The sequence below is a fragment of the Lacerta agilis genome, chromosome 7, assembly GCF_009819535.1.
Source record: "Lacerta agilis isolate rLacAgi1 chromosome 7, rLacAgi1.pri, whole genome shotgun sequence".
Lineage (NCBI taxonomy): Eukaryota > Metazoa > Chordata > Lepidosauria > Squamata > Lacertidae > Lacerta > Lacerta agilis.
This window is the reverse complement of record NC_046318.1, coordinates 56,805,886-56,826,574: the sequence shown is the minus strand read 5'-3', so window position 1 is coordinate 56,826,574 and position 20,689 is coordinate 56,805,886. Positions and strand designations below refer to the sequence as shown.

The following is a 20,689-nucleotide window of genomic DNA, read 5'->3' as shown; positions in this document are numbered from 1 at the left end:
CTTACAGATTTTTCCTCCTTATACATTCTTTCTGAAGGAACATGAGACCATGTCGGTACTAGACAGTATACATTTAGTCTTGATGCTCATTTTAGTCTTATACCAAATACTTTTCTCAGTTACAGAACTATGGAAACATTATGAATAGGAAGGTGGGGGAGAAAAATATTTCAATATTTTATGGTATAGGACCAAAGTATTTGATATAAAGAATTTAAATGATTGTAGCAGATTTTTTTTAAAGCAAGTTTGCTTGGAATAATCACTTTACAATTAAAAATAGCTGGAATTTTAATTTTAAATTAGAGTGAGCTAAAAGTCTTATGTGAAGAAGTTAGACATATTAAAATACTGAATTAAAATTTATTGTAAAATGCCAACATGTTCTGAAAGATAGTCATGAGAAATATATTTGTTGCAGGTGGGGACGGGGTGCTGTATAAGTTATTTGATATACTAAAATGTTATTTTAAACCTGTTATACATTTCATTAGAGAAGAAGGTGAATATTTGGTTTCTTTTGTTTGAAAAACTTCTTACTAAGGAATTGTCTGTTGAAAATATCAGTGAAGTATTTAAAACAATGTGAAAATATTGAACATATTTAAATATTTAAAATTTATGATAATTTATCAGATGGATTAATATGTAGCAAACTTTAAATTACATATAAAAGCAGTTAGTATATATTCTTTGAAAATAAATGCATGTATGAATATTTATATTACCTGTACTATTATATCGCATTTCAATGAATTTTCTTCTTCATGTCACTGATAGAAATGCAAAAGAGAACATAGCACTTCACCCTCTTCGAAGCTAGTCACTTCATAGTCATCACTTTTAGAAAACCAAGCCTTTCTAGAAAATTTAGGAATCATCTATATCCATCCATCTGTCTATCTATTTCATTGGATATGACTTTTTTCTTCAAGTCCAAATTTGTGAATATGGGTAACATGAAAACACGAGCAGATAAACTAAAATCAATTTTAAACAAATCTCTTTGAGGTAGTGCTTCAAAACACAGGATTTTTCATATTACGGTATCTGTAACATAGGTTTCATATTTTGTTAACTGCAGTTAAAATCTGTTTTAATGGAAGTTTTGATATTGCTGCTAAGCAGTTATTTTTAACAGTGCATTGTCATGCATCTTTGGGGATAATGCATCTTGGGCTCAATGCACTATTATCAGGATGCATGTCATTGTATCTTATATGCTGCAATGTTGTCTCTAGTATGTTTCCAAATTCTGTACTTATTTTTGTATTAATCTATATAATGATAGTAATAGAATTCAAATATCCTTTAATGCAGAACTATCCAAAAACATTAATATTAGGAGTTCCTTGTTCATCTACAACAGGATGGATATGGTGTTTATAGAGTTCATTCTTGACCTTACCTGAGTAAGTACTTTAACTTAAAGTATGAGATGCACCTAGAGGGGTAATACATTGAGTTTAATAGGAAGACAGTTAATAACCTTTTTTCATCCTCATGCACTATCAATCATGGCTGTCACCAGTCTGCTGAATCAAAGCAAAAGTGTTCTTCACAGATGACTGATTAGAAACGCAAAATCACAAGATCCATCTTCATGGTCACTTTTATTATAGTCATTTTTAAACTGACAGCAACCTGCTCAGTTTCAGCAGCACAAATAGTGTCACTCAGTGCAGCTAAGCATGAGAAGATGTTGGTTGAATTATACTTAAAAATAATTAGACCCAAAGCCTTTTGTAGAGGCAAGGAACAGCTCCATCTCCATCTTTTCATCCTCAAACATAAGTATACATTTTAATCCTAAAAGTATTTTCATTCTTGTGATTTTACTTAATAGATTTTTCATGATAATTTGGCAATCCAAGCGTACACATTTCTTTTCTTTTTTTAAAAAAAGACACATATCTTTTGGAGCTTGGTCCTCAATTCACCCCTTTTGTTGTTCTGACCAAATGACACCCTCCACAAATCCTTGCAGTGACTTCCTGTCTATTCCAAAATTCTGCAAACCAAAGCCTCCTTATCCTTATCTTCAAAGCCTTCTATTGTCTTTCCTATCCATATTTATTTGCCCTGGTATCACAATATATGCCTACCCATGATCTTTGCTTCTCTTGCTGAGATGTTCTCAGACACCTGAACACATCATTTGGAGTTAAATTACTTGATACATTCCAGTTTGGTGTAGTGGTTAAGAGCGGCAGACTCGTAATCTGGGGAACCGGGTTCGTTTCTGCACTCCTCCACATGCAGCTGCTGGGTGACCTTGGGCTAGTCACACTTCTCTGAAGTCTCTCAGCCCCACTCACCTCACAGAGTGTTTGTTGTGGGGGAGGAAGGGAAAGGAGAATGTTAGCCGCTTTGAGACTCCTTCGGGTAGTGAAAAGCGGGATATCAAATCCAAACTCTTCTTCTTCTTCTTCTTCTTCCTTGTTGCCCTTTATATTTGAAAATGCCTTCCAGAACCCCTGAGACCATAGGAAGCTGCTCTAAACTAAGTGAGACCATTGGTTCATCAAGCCCAGTATTTAGTCTGACTGGCAGTGACTCTTCAGAAAGGACTTTCCCCCAACCCTACCCAGGGACACTAAGGACTGTCACTAAATCTATGGCTTTCTACATGCAAAGCAATTGCTCTACTACTGAGCAATTTGTGATGCTTCCTTCCTTCCCCTTGTCAGAATTCATCTTTTCCATAACATCTTTGGCAAAATCCCATAGTCCCCATATACATAAATTCACACAAATCAACAGCATATATATTCTTTCCTAATTAAACCTCAGCTTCATTATCCTCTCCCATTGCCTCTCATGTGTCAGATTTTAGATTGTAGGTTCCTTGGGACAGAGACCTAAACTCCTGTTTTACTCTGTGAAACTCCATGTATATTAAGGTCTTCTGCTTCTTCTGCTTCTTTTGTGAGCAGATAAGATTTAGATAGGTAGTTAAATTGCCAATAGTGCTGCACAGTATGATGAAGTCTCAGTTCTAAGGCAGCATTCTTCATACAGCAGCCACATTCATCTCACACTGTTAAAGAGCAACCCATATCATGTGAAAAAGAAGACAAAGGTGAATGATGTCTCATCCCAAAGTTTCCAGCACAGCATGAAGAATAATAGGAAAACCATGTGGCTAGTCCAAAGAAGTCACCCATTTGCAAGCTACAAGTGAAGGCAAACCCAACATTATACCTGTAGTACAATGGCTGATGGTACGGTATGTTGGTGCCGTTCTCAGGATATTGCTACATGCAGTACTCAAAAGACTCATGTCACATAGCTGCATAAAATGTACACATTTTAATTTATATACATTTGGGCTCCTGAGGAAATGAAGACGATAGGTGATTGGGGGCCCATTAGCTCTGCACTTTACAGTGCACCCAACCACCCTGTGAGCAAAGAAAAACAAATTCAGTTAAAAGAAAAAAGGGAGAGAATACCTGGAGCTCATCACAAAAGACGAGGGTGCCGACCCTGTCAGCTTTCCCCTAACAATGCGTGTGCAACTGTTTATGACCAGAGCATGCATGGCAGCAAAACAGTCTACCAAGTTTTGCTGCCATGCATGCTGCATTGACACAAGGAGTTTATAAAGGAACAATTCTTGGCAGAATTCAAATATTTGCTCTTGCATCTGCTACAAGAAAGTTCTTCAAATGACTAATTTTCATTTCAGACTTTGTACTACCTTAAGCACCATTATCAGATTAGAAGGAAACTTGCTTTTTCTTTTTTCTTTTAAAAAATGGGTAGTATCCAGTTGCTCCCCTAGTGCTGTTACTCCAGGGAAAGTGCTAATGGAGGAAGAGGAGAACAGAAGATTTTAGCTGATTCCCCATTCCACTGTAGCTCCCAGTACCATCTAAAATCTGTCCTCGAGGGTTCCCCAATCTTCCAGAACAGAATGTAGGAAGCTATCATGGCTGCAGGGGGGGGGGGAAGCAAAAATCACATTTCCTCTTCCTGTGTTAGCAAATGGCTTCAGCTGGAGCAAATGTTCTTGCACTTGCAGAAGGATACCAACTTGATACATCCCATTATCTTGAAAGTACAATGCTAAATTGTTGTGATGTCCAGTTTTTGAAGTTTTACAAAATGAACTAGACAGTTAAATAGAATTACTTCAGAAAAGAGGGCTATACTTCAGATTATTTAAAGTGATCGAAGATTTATTTACATAGCTGTAAATACTGTATCACCAAAATTTAAATGGTTGAATATTACATTTTGCTTGGCTTAAAATGGAAACATTTGTAACTTTACAATGCTACCTGTGTTCCCTCTATTATTTAAAGTTAAAATTCAATCAAGAGCACCACATGCTCATTTTATTGAAATCAAGGTGCAGGTGCAGCATTTGCAAATTTAGGATGGTATCTAATATTGTCCTCTCTATTGACAGAAGGCCCCCATCAGCAGAAAGTGAGGATAGGCAATTTTTGCCTAAATGCTCTCCTTCCCAAAGCCCTCTCCCCTACCCTGGAATCTGCTCTGGTGGGTTCCTGAAATCTCTGAAGTAGATTCAGGGAGTGTTGGGACTCACAAGGGGCTGTAGGGGGACACAGTAACCAGCAATAATTAATAAATAAATAAATAAATAAATAAATAAATAAATAAATAAATAAATAAAATGCCTTAACCCTTTCGTCTGAAGGATGTTACCCATTAGTGGAGGGGTACTATTGGACACTGTCCTTAGTGTTGAATCTAGTACAAGCAACAGCATTAAAGACTAGTTATCAGATTTTTTTTTATTCAGATACTTTCATCCTAGAATATATTAATATCTGCTCATGCTTTAAATTAATTAAATTACTCTCTATTAAAGGATACTTACTGATGGATTCCCAAAGAGTGATCTTATGGAACATGAAGTGGTTCCATCCACGAAACTAAGCACCTGGTTCTATCGTGGGCGAAGTACCTGGACATAAGGCTATCAGCGTCTGAGAGCCCCACATATTTTGTATCCTACAAACATACTAATCCAAGAATTAATTGCCTCTTCATTTAATCCAGTGCTGTTTAAACATTTAAACAGACTGTTATGTAGCTCTGAAGCATTCATTCTTGCAAACCCAGAATGGAATACTGGAATAACATCTCTACAGTATTGGAATTTTGTTGTTATGAGGAGTCATGGGGCTCAGTGCGCTACATCCTTACCGTTTATTTGAAAGTTTTATTTGCTGGGGATGGAATCAGACTATTGGCCCAATGAAGTTGTGTTAGGCAGAAATAAAATATCAGCCAGTTTAATTATGTAAATGGTATAAAAGGAGTTTATTCCCACTGAACCACATTGTGGATGCGGTGCAGCTCAGCTGATGCCAACTACTTAAATTCAGTACAGTGGTACCTCTAGTTAAGAACTTAATTCATTCTGGAGGTCTGTTCTTAACCTGAAACTGTTCTTAACCTGAGGTACCACTTTAGCTAATGGGGCCTCCCACTGCCACCACGCTGCCGCCACGCAATTTCTGTTCTCATCCTGAAGCAAAGTTCTTAGCCCGAGGTACTATTTCTGTGTTAGCGGAGTCTGTAACCTGAAGCGTCTGTAACCTGAAGTGTCTGTAACCCGAGGTATCGCTGTATAGAGACATTCCAAGGTATATGTTGAGCTCACATACAGGTGTGTACAGTGGTACCTCGGGTTACAGATGCTTCAGGTAACAGACGCTTCAGGTTACAGACTCTGCTAACCCAGAAATAGTACCTCGGGTTAAGAACTTTGCTTCAGGATGAGAACAGAAATCGCGTGGCGGGAGTGGGAGGCCCCATTAGCTAAAGTGGTACCTCAGGTTAAGAACAGTTTCAGGTTAAGAACAGACCTCCAGAACGAATTAAGTTCTTAACCCGAGGTACACAAGTTAAGCCCATTCACTACTGTAAGCATAGAAATGACATGTGCACCTTGGAGCAATTGCAGAGTTCTGTATTGGGCAGGGTTGCCATATTTCATTTTATTTTTATATTTGCCAAAGACATGGAAATTTTTTTTTTTGCTTGTGTATGATTTCTTCCTAAAATGATTTAAAGGGAGGAGGGGAATGCTACATAGCATTAGTATTCATTCAAACTTTTTTAAAAAAAGAAATCAAAACACTAAAATCAATATTTGTATGTTTAAATATTTCCTTGAATAGTATTTGTTTTGGTTGGATTGAAATGCTGAGCCCATTCAAGGCAAGCTTTCATCCTGTTGATAGGTACTACTTGTGTGTGTTGAAATAGCTGTCACAGAGAGTCAACACATGATGTACATTTCAAATGACCAAACTATCATGTAATAGTTGTCAACAGCATGTAAAAAAACAAACAAACAAAAACCTGGCAGTGTGAATCCCTTTTAGTTCTCGTGCAATTCACAAAACTGAATTTCATAAGTAGTAATTCTCTTTTAGCTGTCAGACCCACTTCAGTATAAATATTCACAAGTATCAGCATTTCAAATGTCCTTTACTTTTCTTCCATGTGTCACAATCTAATACTTCCCCTGATAAGTGTGTACACATACTTTCATACATGTACACTAGTCCCATTATGTGTAAAATGTCAGCCTGTATGCATAGTCCCTCCCCTCAAAGTTCCACAGCCCATTTTAGAAAGTTAACTGCTAGTTGCCAGAGGAGTTGTCAACCCTAAATCCATGGTGAAGCAGTTTCCAGTTTCACCATTGGCTCCTTATGCCACCATATGGCCCCCTTTTGGAAAATTTTTGGTGACCTGGCAAACAGTAGTCTGGAGACATGATAGAGCAAGGGTCAGCAACCTTTCAGCCGTGGGCCAGTCCACCGTCCCTCAGACCATGTTGTGGGCTAGACTATATTTTGAAGAGAAAAATGAACGAATTCTTATGCCCCACAAATAAGCCAGAGATGCATTTTAAATAAAAGGACACATTCTACTCATGTAAAAACACACTGATTCCTGGACCGTCTGTGGGCCGGATTTAGAAGGTGATTGGGCCGCATCCCGCCCACGGGCCTTAGGTTCCCTACCCCTGTGATAGAGCAACGAGAAGACTTCATTTCTATGTATTCTGAACATACATCCCAAAAAATCACATCTCTGGCTAAAAGGGCTGCATGAATTGGCCCTTGCATTTATACAAAATTGTCTTACATTAACTGCTGCAGCAAGTGTATCTTTAAGTAGATCTACCTACATTAGCTTCAAAGCTCATGGGCAGGAGAGCCTTGGGATTTTTCCTGTATAACAGAAAAAAACACACACCATCTCCTTTCACTTACAGATCCAAAATCAATAAGATAATATAGTCTAGTACAGTGGTACCTCGGTTTACGAACTTAATCTGTTCCGGAAGTCTGTTCTTAAACCAAAATTGTTCTTAATCTGATGCGCGCTTTCCCACTGCTGGTGCCCTTCCATCATTCGGATTCCATTCTTAGACCGAGGTAAAGTTCTTAAACCAGGACACTATTTCTAGTTTTGTGGAGTTTATAAACCAAATCGTTCTTAAACCGGACTGTTCTTAAACCGAGGTACCACTGTATTCCAACTTACTTGGTTAGAGCATGGTGCTGATAATGCCAAGGTAGCAGGTTTGATCCCCATATGGGACAGCTGCATATTCCTGCATTGCAGAGGGTTGGACTAGATGATCCTCAGGGTCCCTTCCAACTCTATGATTCTGTTCCAAAAGGTTTAATAAATTACTAATGTTGACTGAAATCCTGTACATACTTACTTGGGAGTAAGCCCCACTGACCACAGTGAGATTGCATGGAAACATGCACAGAATTGAATGGTTTGTATATTTTCTCTGGGATGAAAATGACTATCAAATCCTTTCTTTAAGCATTTGTTCCTCTGTCCTCTTTCTGTATGCATGTACGTATTAGTATAAACACAATAATGTGATGTACTATGTGTAACCATGGTCTAGCATAATATCCTAGGGATACAATCCTAAACATGCTTACCTGGAAGTAAGTGCTACTGAAATCAAGGAAACTTGCTTCCAAGTAAACAAGTTGGAGATTGTGCTGTAAAACTGAGTCATTCCAATTGGCACAGAACCCGTGAATTCTTGAGGGTTATATTGACATTTGTACCAGATATATTATTACTTCAGGAAGGCAATTACAGTTCCTTTAATAGCTTCACCCTATTCACTTCACTGTATGAACATCTATGGAGACTGATTAAAGAAAGCAGGAAACTATTTAGACTGCTTTATACCTAATTTGGCTTTAGGTATATCATAAACAGTGTGATGTTTTTCTCAGTGAATTCTTACCTTAAGGATATAAATGGTATTTAATAATATGGTTTTTTGGAGCTTGGCTACATTAATGGGAGAGGTTTAGACTTTCTTTTCTATTTTCTTGTGAAAAATTGACACACTAATGCTGACTGACACCTGTCTAAATCATAGATACACACATCTGAGATTAAATTTGTAAGCATTAACAAAAAAACAACCCAGTAAGCTAAGAAGGCTAACAGCATTCTGCTAATAAACAACACCAATGATGGAATCTTGATAATGCAGGATCTGCTGGTGGAAATCTCCTGCAATTTGGGCAATTTTCTTTCTTCAAATATATATTAGAAACCTAATGTTACAACAAGAAAATTAGGTAAACTTGTTTTTAATTTATCCAGCGATAATGGTAAATGTAAAAAAAGCAACAACCTAGCAACTTGATCTGAAGCATTAGTCCTTAGAAAACATTTGGTTTTATGGAGGTAAAGAAAAGATATATATAGTTTTTTTTAAAAAAAGAAATCCTTCCCAATAGTATGAAACAATTTCAAAACCCAGTTCCTTCCTTTTTTGAGTAGTCCCACATAGACAGAGTTTAAGTACAGCACACCAAAACTTGATGTTGCTTTTATTGAGAAGCAAATGCATATAGCTAACAGTATTTTATAATCATCTTATGGTAAAAAAATAAGCATGGCAATATTGATAGACATTTTTAATCATTACAGAAAAAGTTAAATCTTATATAAAGTTAAAGGTTATGTATTTTCCCTTACTTGTAAAAAGCCAGCATTTGCTGATATATAATTTTAAAAAGCAATACTTCATGCCCATTTATAGTTTTTAAAAATGTGTTCTCATATGGCACATCAAACATATAATATATAATTGGCTTATTACTATGGGTATGTTCCAGCCATATTAAGCAGTGTTAAGTACCATTGGTTTCAATAGGAAACATTCACAGCTTGTGCTGAACTCTCCAGTTGAAACCAGTGGGGATTAAAATTCATTAATTATGACTGGATTGTGCTCTTTGTGTTTCTTTTGCTACTATTATAGTAGCACAGCACAAAATTACTTTAAGGCTGCAATCCTATACCCACCTGCCTAGGTGTAAGTCCCACTGAACTCAGTAGGACTTACTTCTGAGTAGGAATGCATAGGATTGATCTGTAGTTGTATTTTACCATTCTATAGACTGTGTAATTTTTTTAAATAAAAAATATTGATATTAATAATTGAAAATGAAATTGCAATTGAAGCAATATTTAATATACAGATAGAGGCATACAGTAGAAGAATATAATAAAAAATAAAAATAAGGAAAGCTACCTACATGAATGGACCAAGTAGCACCGGGCAATTTTTTTTGCATCCAGTTGTATATTTACACTTACATATTTAAGATTCATGGAAAATAGACTTGAGCCCTGTGAAGTAGCTTACACATACACAGCAGCAGCAGCAGCAGCAGCAGCCACAAGCACAATAAATTCCTATATCACACCTGCCTTTTTGCTGCTTCAGGATGTACCGGTAGTTATTTCAGTCCTGCCTGCATATTTTCCCCTTTTCATATGTGAATTGTTGTCCGTTGAATCTTAGAGGAAAAGGCTATTCTCTGAGTCTCAGGAAGCTCTCTCTGTGTGTATGTGTATCCATAAGGGAGGCTAGGCTGGTCATCTTTCCACATCTCTCTGCTAACTGGGGTCCTTCGCTGAGCTCTTTAGAGGGAAAAAGGACTCTTATAAAATGCATATTATTTAAACAGCTGAACACCTAACCCAGGTATTCCACCGCTTCCCCCACCCCTGGAGTTTGTTACATTCATAACTTAACTCTGCCAAAAAGGGATTGCTGGAACACATTTAAAATCAATATTTAAGACACAGCTTGCAAGTATCCTCAAAAAGAGTTTATTTTCTTTGTTCTGCAGATTCCCAAACTCCCCATCCTTCCTTGAAAATAGATCACACTTGTGATTTTGACATCTTGTGCACATTGGTGGGGTTTTTTTTTTTTCCTTTAAAAAATATTACATGGAACAGGATATGTGTAGAATCCCTCTATAAATAATGATCATAAGATGCATTTGCATTTCAAAACTATAATAGTAGCACTTTTTCATTGCTGTTCAGAATAGTGTACCATTCGGTGAAAGTAAACTATTAAATGTAGCATAGTTTCCCCCCCCCCCCAAAATGTTACACATATTATAACAATATTTAATTTGATTGCACAAGGGACAATTATTTTTATATGAACTGTGGTAGTATTCTGACAAATACCATTATTATTGCAATACTATTTTGATTAAAAAAGGGGGAGGATAAGCTGGAAACAAATCCACAGTTAAAATAATATAGATTGCTTTGGGAACAAAAGGAAATATGTTCATCTGCAACCCTTGTCCTTATAATAGAGCAGATTTGATGCTGCAGTATTTATTTTCATATATAACCTTTACATTTTGTCTGTGCTGAATGAATCTGGGCCTTATTTTCATTTTCATGAAACACTAAGATTTGCCGCTTGGTATAGTATTCCCTCTATAATGCATCTTAGTTTAATTCACTCTTAGTGAAACAACAAGGCTCACTCTGGAGAGCTCCTTACAACATAATTTAGCCGGACCTTTTCTTAGTAAAGGTTTTCTGGTTTTCATTTTCACTTCATATTCTCAAATAAAAGATCCTTTGTTGTCTACCATTTGATTGGACTTAATGAAAAACACTCCATTTTAACCTAACAGTATTTCCCTTTGAATTTATTATATTTAAGGACACTGTCAAAAACCAAGCATTTAATCTCAGGTTTTTATACTTAAAATTATATTACTATCATATGGCTCAGCAAGGTGATGTAAAAAGGGCACCGAGGAGATTTAAACAAAAAGTCGAGTAAAAAAACCAAAACAAAACCTCACCTCATTTTAATATGAAACTAAATACTATGGCTAATGTGCAGATTGGGTATGGTAGTTGACTTTAAAGACTAACATGTGACAGGGTGCCAACAGCTGAATTGTGCAGTATTGACTAAACGAGGTTCACTGATTTGTATTGAGGCTAATATCTTCTTTAAACAATTCCGTGTAAATTGTGCGTATAAAGTCATTGGAAGCTGTTTCTCAGGACAGCATCTCCGGCTCGGTACCTGCTGGAGTGAGGAAGATAATCAATAGAGAGAAATAGAGCTGAGCATGAGACTAGGAAGCTTCAGAGCAGTTAGTGCTGATAAAAGTAGATGATGTCAATATTTGGGAATAACACAACTCTAGGATAACAGACAAAAGAGAAGTGCATATGTTGGAGAGTGTTCAAACAGGGGCAGAATTCATGCATAAGTGGCAGCTGTTGCCCCAGGCTGCAAAAGGCATTATTTATTCCAGGTATTGTTAAATTCCTGCTGAAAGACCAAGGCTCAGGATAGTATATTAAAAATTCTATGTCCACCAATAAGGAAGCAGGATGGAGCTTTTGTGTGTGTATAGATATATATATGTTTAGACTCTGCCTAAGCTAAGAACCAGTTGCCAAAGTCAAAGCATCTCAAGATCTGAGTCTTGAACTAATAAAACAAAGAATCCCAGAAAACTGTTTTGTGAAATAAAAGTCCCTAGTTAACTTTCTTTTGGGGAAATGAACATTTGCAAACTTGGTAGACACAAGGCAGAAGTTGACTCTGTACCTTTCAGTGTTGATCCTTGGCTCTTGGCCCTTACCGCTTTTTCATGTAAATATTATTTCAAACAGACAAAATGGATTCTCCTGCAGAATCATAACACCATGAATTCTTTTAACCCTGGTCTCCTCGTTGGTACTGAAGTAATGGTATATTTCTACTAATTTAATAGTGGAAATCAGTTTTGCTGTCAGGTGATGAATTTTTGTTCTTCTGTGCTGATCTTTCTGTTGATGTATTATGACATAGTCTGTCAACATGAACAGATATGTGAAGGGGAGATTGGATGACTGAGACATACAACCTGAATAAGACTGCACTTGAATTTTAAACATGGATATCATGTTAGGATACAGAAAGTAGGAATGTACACAGTAAAGAATGCTATTATTTTGATGTAATTTAGGCAAAACCAAAACAGGTGGGCTATGACACGCTTCTAAAAGCAGAATGGATGAGGTAATCCCGAACCACAGGCATAAAAAGCTCTCCGATCTAAATTAATAGCTACTTAAAATCAGGATTTGTGAAACACATCCATGTACAGAGAAAATTAAGTCATGCATATATGATGATTGTTAAGCATAGCTATTTACAAACAAATAATTTTATAATGTGAATCATTCTGTTGTCACATATGGTTTTATTATTTGGTGTTAGATCTGGATTACATCAAGTAGGTGATTACTGTGTCAGTTAGAAAGGTCAAGTTCCATACCTTTTATTTTGAGCCACCATTAAGCCTTTTTATAAAGACACATGTGCCTGTACTCTGTCTGTGTATGCTTGTGTACGTGCATGATCTCTTCCCCACCCCCCTTGACAACACACACACACACACACACACACACACACACTTTCATTTCAGGTTAACCTGCCCTATACAGGCAGGCTGCATGAATAAAAAACACAGTATCTCAACAGCTACTATTTTTCTAAGATGTACAATATGTGTTCTGAAAACAGTAATTATTTTTATTATGAATACCACTAAAATGGAACGAAACTTCAAACACTAAACCTAAAACCATTCAAGAGAAAACAGTATTTGTACTGAAAAGCCATAAAACCTTTATAATCTTTCACAAATACAATTCTGTTCAGGTTACTGAAGGTTTTTTCTCTCTCTTTCTGTTCCACATATACCAACTTTTCTTCTTAAATTACTGAGAAGTAAAAGATCTTCCTGCACATCTGTATCTTTATTTGTAAGACAAAGTTAAACATTTTTTAAAGACCTACCCTTCAACTAATTTGTTAATCTTGTGCTACTTTTAGCATTTGTCACACATATAGACCAGGAAATTGGCTCCATCTCATTCTAGTTCTGTGTTGAATTAAAAATCTCTACTGAAAAGAAGAGCATGATGTGAAGAAAGAATAAATTTAGGCCTTTCTTTAGTAATGCACATATATTTCCATACATTTCACATCCTAAGGGAGCCCACAAATGCATTCAATAAATACAAAACTATAAACTATACATCCAAGAGAAGTGATTCCTCATATTCAAAATTCTTTATATGGGCATAGCTTTGAACAGATTAAAACTCGAGGAGAATCTACAGGAATATTTGGAAAGACCCAAAGCACTATATCTTATGGTTACCCATTTATAGGTATTATATGAAAGTGCTAGATGGCTTGGATCAAAAGAAATTAATGGGTGGAACCTTAAAACTGACAAAATGCTACTTATGTCTTGTCCAACTAGTCCTACCTTAAATATCCAGGGGAGGGGGGACCATATAGATAACCATTTATGTGGAAGGGCTGGCTATTTTCACCATCTATATTAAGGTCAGCGAAAAGAGCAGTTTATGGGTAAAGGGCAATAATAAAGAGCTAGACTTTAAACATGATTAGTTGATGTCTATTAAAGTTCTGTTACAATGAAATATATACCTCAGGTGAAGAAAATTACCTACTTCTCCTAGGATGGTAGTTTTGCTGGATGTGTATTTTACCATATATTTAGAATTTTTGTGATTTTTGACTTCATTCTGTGAAAACAGTGCAATGCAATAGATTTATGAGCGTTTGACGGAAACAAGGGTAGGAAAGATTATGGCATACTTGTTTAGAAAAACCGAATGGAAGATTTTTGATTTACACTGACATATATCTAGATGGAACTATAGTTTGCAAATTGCCTAGAGCACCCATCTTTTATTAAGTGTTTGATGGGTAGAGAAATATATATATATGTATATTCTAAAACATTCTAGGAATGCCAATGTTGCATGTGCAGCTGTGATTATTATTTTTTAAACCATTTTCTTAATTCTCCCTGCATCACTAGGTTTCCATTGTGGAGTCCTATTTTTAATGCATTTTCCAGTGAACAAATTCTGCAGTTTGAATAATGTTGGAGATAAATGTTTACTGCATTCACAGTAAAAATTCCGTTTAGGTACTTTCTCCTTTGATCAGACTCACTGACACTTTATCGTATATTCTTCCAGTACAGGCTAACAAAAGAAAGATTAAATAACCTTGGACGCAATCTGCTGCACAGGGTTCCCATACAGGACCCACTGAAAAGATTCTGTGCAGCTACCATGTGCAAGAACTTATTAATGCTTTTGTACAATATGGGGTATGCATGCAAGAACTTCATGCTGAAGTTCTTTCATTTGCCTTGAAGACTTTTAGTTTGTATGCTATCTGCTAAAGTCCCTAAATATCTGGTAAAAACACACACACATTCGTACTAACTTAAGTAGAACTGTTACACCTAACTTTCCCCAGGAATGTTGCAAGACATGCATCTGAAGGATAACTCCTGACAAGTTTTGGGAGGGTGCTAAACTATAAATTTTACATCTGTCTCAAGCAAGGCCAATCTTTATTCTCCCTTTACACATAAATGATACAATCCTTTAAACTACTGCAGAAAGAATTTGAGGTCAGTGCAATGAAACAACCAGAATGCTGTCCAGTGTACTGGTACTGTTGTGCCAGCAACAGCAGCAATCAAAAGTTTATCACAGGTGTAGCATGCAAAGGTGATGTATAGGCAGCACACACCTAGATAGAGATATTTGTTTGATGAGACTTAGGAACTTAGGAAGACTGATGTGGTGGTATTCTGAAGACATTTTGGCTAGTTTGCTATCAGCAATGTTGATGGAGTGCAGTGCCCTTAAAAGGTAATGGTAAAGGGACCCCTGACCATTAGGTCCAGTCGCGGATGACTCTGGGGTTGCGGTGCTCATCTCGCTTTATTGGCCGACGGAGCTGGCATACAGCTTCCGGGTCATGAGGCCAGCATGACTAAGCAGCTTCTGGCGAACCAGAGCAGCGCACAGAAATGCCGTTTACCTTCCCGCTGGAGCGGTACCTATTTATCTACTTGCACTTTGACGTGCTTTTGAACTGCTAGTTTGGCAGGAGCAGGGACCGAGCAACGGGAGCTCACCCCGTCACGGGGATTTGAACCGCTGACCTTCTGATTGGCAAGTCCAAGCCTCTGTGGTTTAACCCACAGCCCCACCCGCAAACCCCTCTTAAAAGGTAGCTGTATTCTTTTATAATGGGTCATAGCAATGGCGATACTCAAAGGACCTTTAGCAGTATGCCTATGTATGACATCAGGATGGCATATTGTTTTTAGAATTTGCAGTTGTAAACTACAAATTATAGAAGGCATATTTCGTTAGGGAACATGGCAGGTAACAGCAAAGCAAAAAATGTCACTCAAGAAAGTGACATTTCAGGTATCTAAATGCTTTCAGGTATCTAATTAGCATCAGTTGATACCAGGTATTTTAATGTCAGCACCTGTTATACTGTATTTTATTTTCATGGATTTGTGATTAAAATGTTTTACAGATACCCTGCAGAGGTTTCTATGTGTCTGTATATCGATACTTAGTCTAACTCGAGGCAATACAAATTGTTAAGCGACAAAAGGGACAATTGGTTGCTGAGAAAAATCATCAGACTGTAATTCAAAAACCAGATGAGGTAGAGTACTTGGATTAAATCAGATGTGCAGCCCTATTTCATCCTAAATGTGTTTATTTAGAAGTAACAGCACATAACCATCCATGTTTACTCAAAAGTAAGTCTGACTGAGTTTGATGGGTATTACCTCCAAGTAATTATTGTAGTGTTACTTCTGAATCCAGTGGGTCTTTACTTCTCATAAACTATGCTAAGAATTGTAGCTGCAGATCATATTTACTAGAATGTTATGTTCAAGTAAAATTGATTTGGGTTACTTCCAAGTAAATGTGTTTAGCATTTGCTTCTGAAATCAGGTCCTCTAATTTTACAGATCTAGTAGGCTATGCTGCACAACTATGATCCTATCACAATTTATTCCAGAGTAATCCTATATAGGTATAACAGCAACTGTGGAATAGGCGAGATTTAAGATTTGTACAGCCCAATCCCAAACATATTTACTTAAAGGTAAATGCACTGAGCTCAATGGGACTTACTTCCCAAGTATGCACAGAATAACTCCCTTAGTGGGCAATATACTTGGGAAGTAAGCCCCATGGAAGACATACATCTTGTGTGTTTTCCTTTTTGAAAATAAGGTTTGATATTATAAATATATGGTGAATTTGCTCTTCTATCTTCCTGTATTGCAGGGTTTTCATCTACTTTATTTATGAGTTACAGACACCCTTTTTTCTAAGTAATAGTCATCTGCATATGTTATGGCATGAAACTCACATGGGTCTTTCCTAAATTATAAGCTTGACAGGGCATGGCAGAGAGTGTCGTTCCAGAGGTTTGGAGAGTGTTTCACGCACTATAGGTGCCATCAGCTTTTTTTTTTTTTAATAACTCTAATAAATAATTGGTGGTTGTTAGCAATAAGCAACTATCATTAGCATGACTTTTCTAGCAAGCCAACAAGCAATTAATCTCAACGTCAGTCCTTCACATTCCCTAAGCCAAATCACAGTCTCTTAAAACAGCTGGTCTCTTTTGCTGTAGTAATATTTCTATTTGGGATAATCTTGCCTTTTCTCCAGTTCAAATGGTACTAATGTTTAAATGACCAAAAAAATAAAAAAATAATTTCTATGGTTTGGTGGTAAATTAGGAGCCACCTGACTCAAGCCACTGAAACTGCAGGCACATAAAACAAATGGGGGGGGGGGGAATGAAACCAGAATCAACCCAATTGATGACTGAATATTTAACAAACTAAAATGAAAGTTGTGTTGTTGCTTAGCTGCACAAACACAGAACATGAGATTGTGATTCTGTCAGAACATTGCACTCGTCTTGCACAGGCCAGCAAAAGGACATTTACAATGAAACAAAATCAAAAACAAAAGCCCCCCGAAGGGGCAAGGGTCATTTATTGTAAAACTGTCTAGCACCTGAAGCTAAATACATCATGAAAACTAAGTGAGAGAGACAGTGTAGTGTAGTGCTTAGAGTCTCTGTCTCAGGATTCTACCACTTCTCAGTTGGGAACCTTTCTGGGTAACATTGAGCCAGTCATCCTCTCTCAGCCTAACCAGCCTCACAGGGGTTTTGTAAAAATACAATGTGTTGGAAGAAAGAAGCATGCAAGCTACCCTGTGGTATAAAACAAACAAACAAACAAACAAAAAAGATGAACTGGTTTTACACGGACACCTTCAGGAGTGTGCCCCAATTTTAATAGAAAAAAATCATACCTGGAGCACTAAAAAATCCTGTATTGCTTAGAACTGTTGGGATTTACGGCCAATCACAACATGCAGCCTCGGAGGAGTGATTTGCTAACAAGAACTACGTATTATTTTTCAAGAGAACAACTTTAATGTTAGAAGTCTGCCATGCCCCCATACTCTAAGAAGGCCACTCTCTTTCTGGAACAAAACCACCAGGAGAATCATCATTCCAATTAATAGCCTGATCTGATTCTTTGCTAAGCATATGACTGCCTGTATCCTAGCCCCTCAGCAGTTGCTTAGGGACATCCCAGTCCATTGTTTTTCTACAATCTTTCATCACATTCTCTACTTCATCCAGCAGCATTGGGCAAAAGCCCATAAGCAGCACAAGCTTCATTGCCCAAGGTTCTTTTGGCACATAGGACCAGCAGGCAGTGGTGGAAGTTAGTTAACTTTAGACTCTGGACTGAGCAATTAATCAGTCAGTCACTTTTTACATGTTTGTCCAGGCAATTTGCAAACATATAATAAAAACAGTGAAATGGGATGAAAAACAATACAAAAGGAATTACCTAAGGTAGACACTTTTTCATCCACCTGGAAAGGCTCGTCGAAACAAAGATGTATTTAATTATTTCTGGAAAGATCATGGGCATCTCTTGTAGTTCAACAAGAATGGTGGGCCACAGATCAGAGCCAGAACCAATGAAAGTTCTGCTCTGAGCTACTGTGGAACTTTATAGTCATTGCCAGGTTTGCTGCGGATGCTGGTGATGTGTTTATTTTGTTGTGAACTACCCTGGAATCTTTGATGAAGGTGGTATAGATATGTTTTAAGTAAAACAAAATAAATGTGCATTACTTTGCTTACTTCCAAATGATGTAAGCCATCCCTGATACATTTGCCGTTCCTCTTGCCGATTTTGCAGAGTGAGGATCCGGAGCTCTGCCCCCAAAATTCTGCCCAAATAATGTCACTGCCATTAACCGTCATTGTGGTGACATCTCCATAAGAAGTGTTGCTTGATTTGGAGGGGAAAGTCACTGGGAAAGAGGAGCAGCAGGACAGAGCTCTTAGCTGTAAGGCAGAAAGAGAACAGAGAAAGCAATCTATGCATTTATTGAAAATATTTGTACCCCACCTTAAAGTTTATTATAATGTTATTAGTAAAATGAAAACCATGAATTTCACATAGAAATTTTTCATTGTCCTTCAGTAAAATATGGAAATGTTGACTGCAATCCTATACATATATTCTCAAAAGTAAGTTGCATTGAGTTCCACTTACTTAGGAACTCATGGCAAGCGTGCATGGGACTGCAGCCTTAATCTTTCTCACTAACAAATGCAGGTTCCAGTGTTCATAAATTGGAAATATAAATATGAATTTCCATTTTCAATAACATCCTTGCAAAAGCTTAGTACAGAGATCCACTAGATAAACATTCACACCATGAGCATAACAGGTAAATATTTATGATTATAGAGGTTCTGGCATCTGTTGTCATTGGTGCATCCAAGAACATCATAGCCATGTTCGACAGCCTGAGTAGCCAACATGGAGCTGTTCAGATGTTGTAGACTACAACTCTCACCACTCCTGACCATTAGCTGTGCTGGCTGGGAATGATGGGAAGAACACACACTGCCTACCACTGATGACTGAGGGAATGGGCTCACAGCACAACACCTTCTCCCAGGTCTGTGTAACTTATGCCAACTAAATAGTTTGGAAAGGACAGTAATATAGGGTTTTAAGTCCTTTAAAAGTTGGGTGCGGAAGCAATGCATAGCCTTTGGTATCACAGCAGCTACAATGAGGTATATGATTGATGTGCATAGCACATCAAGTAATTCATGTTTACAGTCTATGTCTGGGATTCTGAGACAGAACATTCAAACACAAGGGAGAACTGCATGCAGCCAGAGCTTCATTTTACTTTTACTTTCTCATATCTGAAGTAGGAAGCTACTTTTTAAACTGCTCATTGGGTTTCTTCAACAGGCAGAACTGCAGAGGTGTAAACACAAACAAAGCTCCAGCTCTAGACCTTGTTATGTTCTATGCACCCATGTCCCTTCTATGTATTCAGGAGAGTGTGAAGGCATTATCTCTTGCATTTACCCTAAATTCAATTCATCTTAGTTGTTCTTTTATTAAACCTAGTGGTTTTTTTAAATACTGAAAAACAAATTGAGGCCACATTAGTAAATCAGATTATTATTACTTTTAGGGCTTCTCCTATTCAGGACAGTTTAGTATGAAGTAAAGATATGAATGGCCAACAGTGTGACATAAAGAGGGTCACCTGATTAATGCAACTACCGATAAATGAAGCAACAGATGGCAATGGCAATACCTTGTTTTTTTTGTGACACCAATGAAATATATCTGTGAGACCACTTTGGAGCAGTATGTTTAGAAAAAAATGTGATTTCTCTCTCTCTCTCTTTACGCTACCAAAACAACATCTGAAGATTGCTTATGAACTGATGTTTCTCCTGTTACTTGTGCATTGGTTTGTAACTGCACTGTGTTGTTCTTTTCTCTACAGGTATTAGAGAAGCATGGAATGGCCAGAAAAATGTCCACAGCTCAAATATGGAGAAGTCTTATTGACAGCAGCTTGGAAACATTTTGGGACGTATTGCAACAACTCCCACCCACCCCAGCAGTGACTTAATCTGCAAAACTACTAAAAGAAATTGTAATGAAAAACCATGAGGAGATATCAGGCATTGAAACAAATGTGATAACTGCTGTTATCTAAAACTTTTTGTTAGTTGATTTGATAATGTGTGCTTCTTGTAAAACCAAGCTAATATAATTCCATGTGCTACTTTTTGTTTTATGCTGCCATGATCTGCTTGTGAGCTTCCTCATAGCCATTTGCACATAAGGACATTGCACATTTCCTCACAACTAGCACCACTGAACTCAATAGAATTTACTTCTGAGTAGACATGTATAGGATCACACTTTTAGCCAACTTAGAGACTATGTGCAGAAAGGCAAGACACATTTGATTAATAAAATAAAAAAAGTTTTCACTAGCTTTGACCTAAAAAGGTAAAGGTAAAGGGGCCCCTGACCATTAGGTTCAGTTTCAGATAACTAGGGTT

The 20,689-nt window shown here is 37.2% G+C and overlaps 1 long non-coding RNA gene across 1 annotated transcript in view; it reads left to right on the top strand.

Annotated features, from left to right (window-relative positions):
* LOC117050091 overlaps window positions 1–20,411 on the top strand; it is a 35,157-nt gene extending 14,746 nt beyond the window's left edge. The window contains exon 2 of the long non-coding RNA XR_004427059.1: window positions 20,122–20,411. This is a non-coding gene — a long non-coding RNA (uncharacterized LOC117050091). The remainder of the gene's footprint in view (window positions 1–20,121) is intronic.
* Window positions 20,412–20,689: the final 278 nt, after the last annotated feature.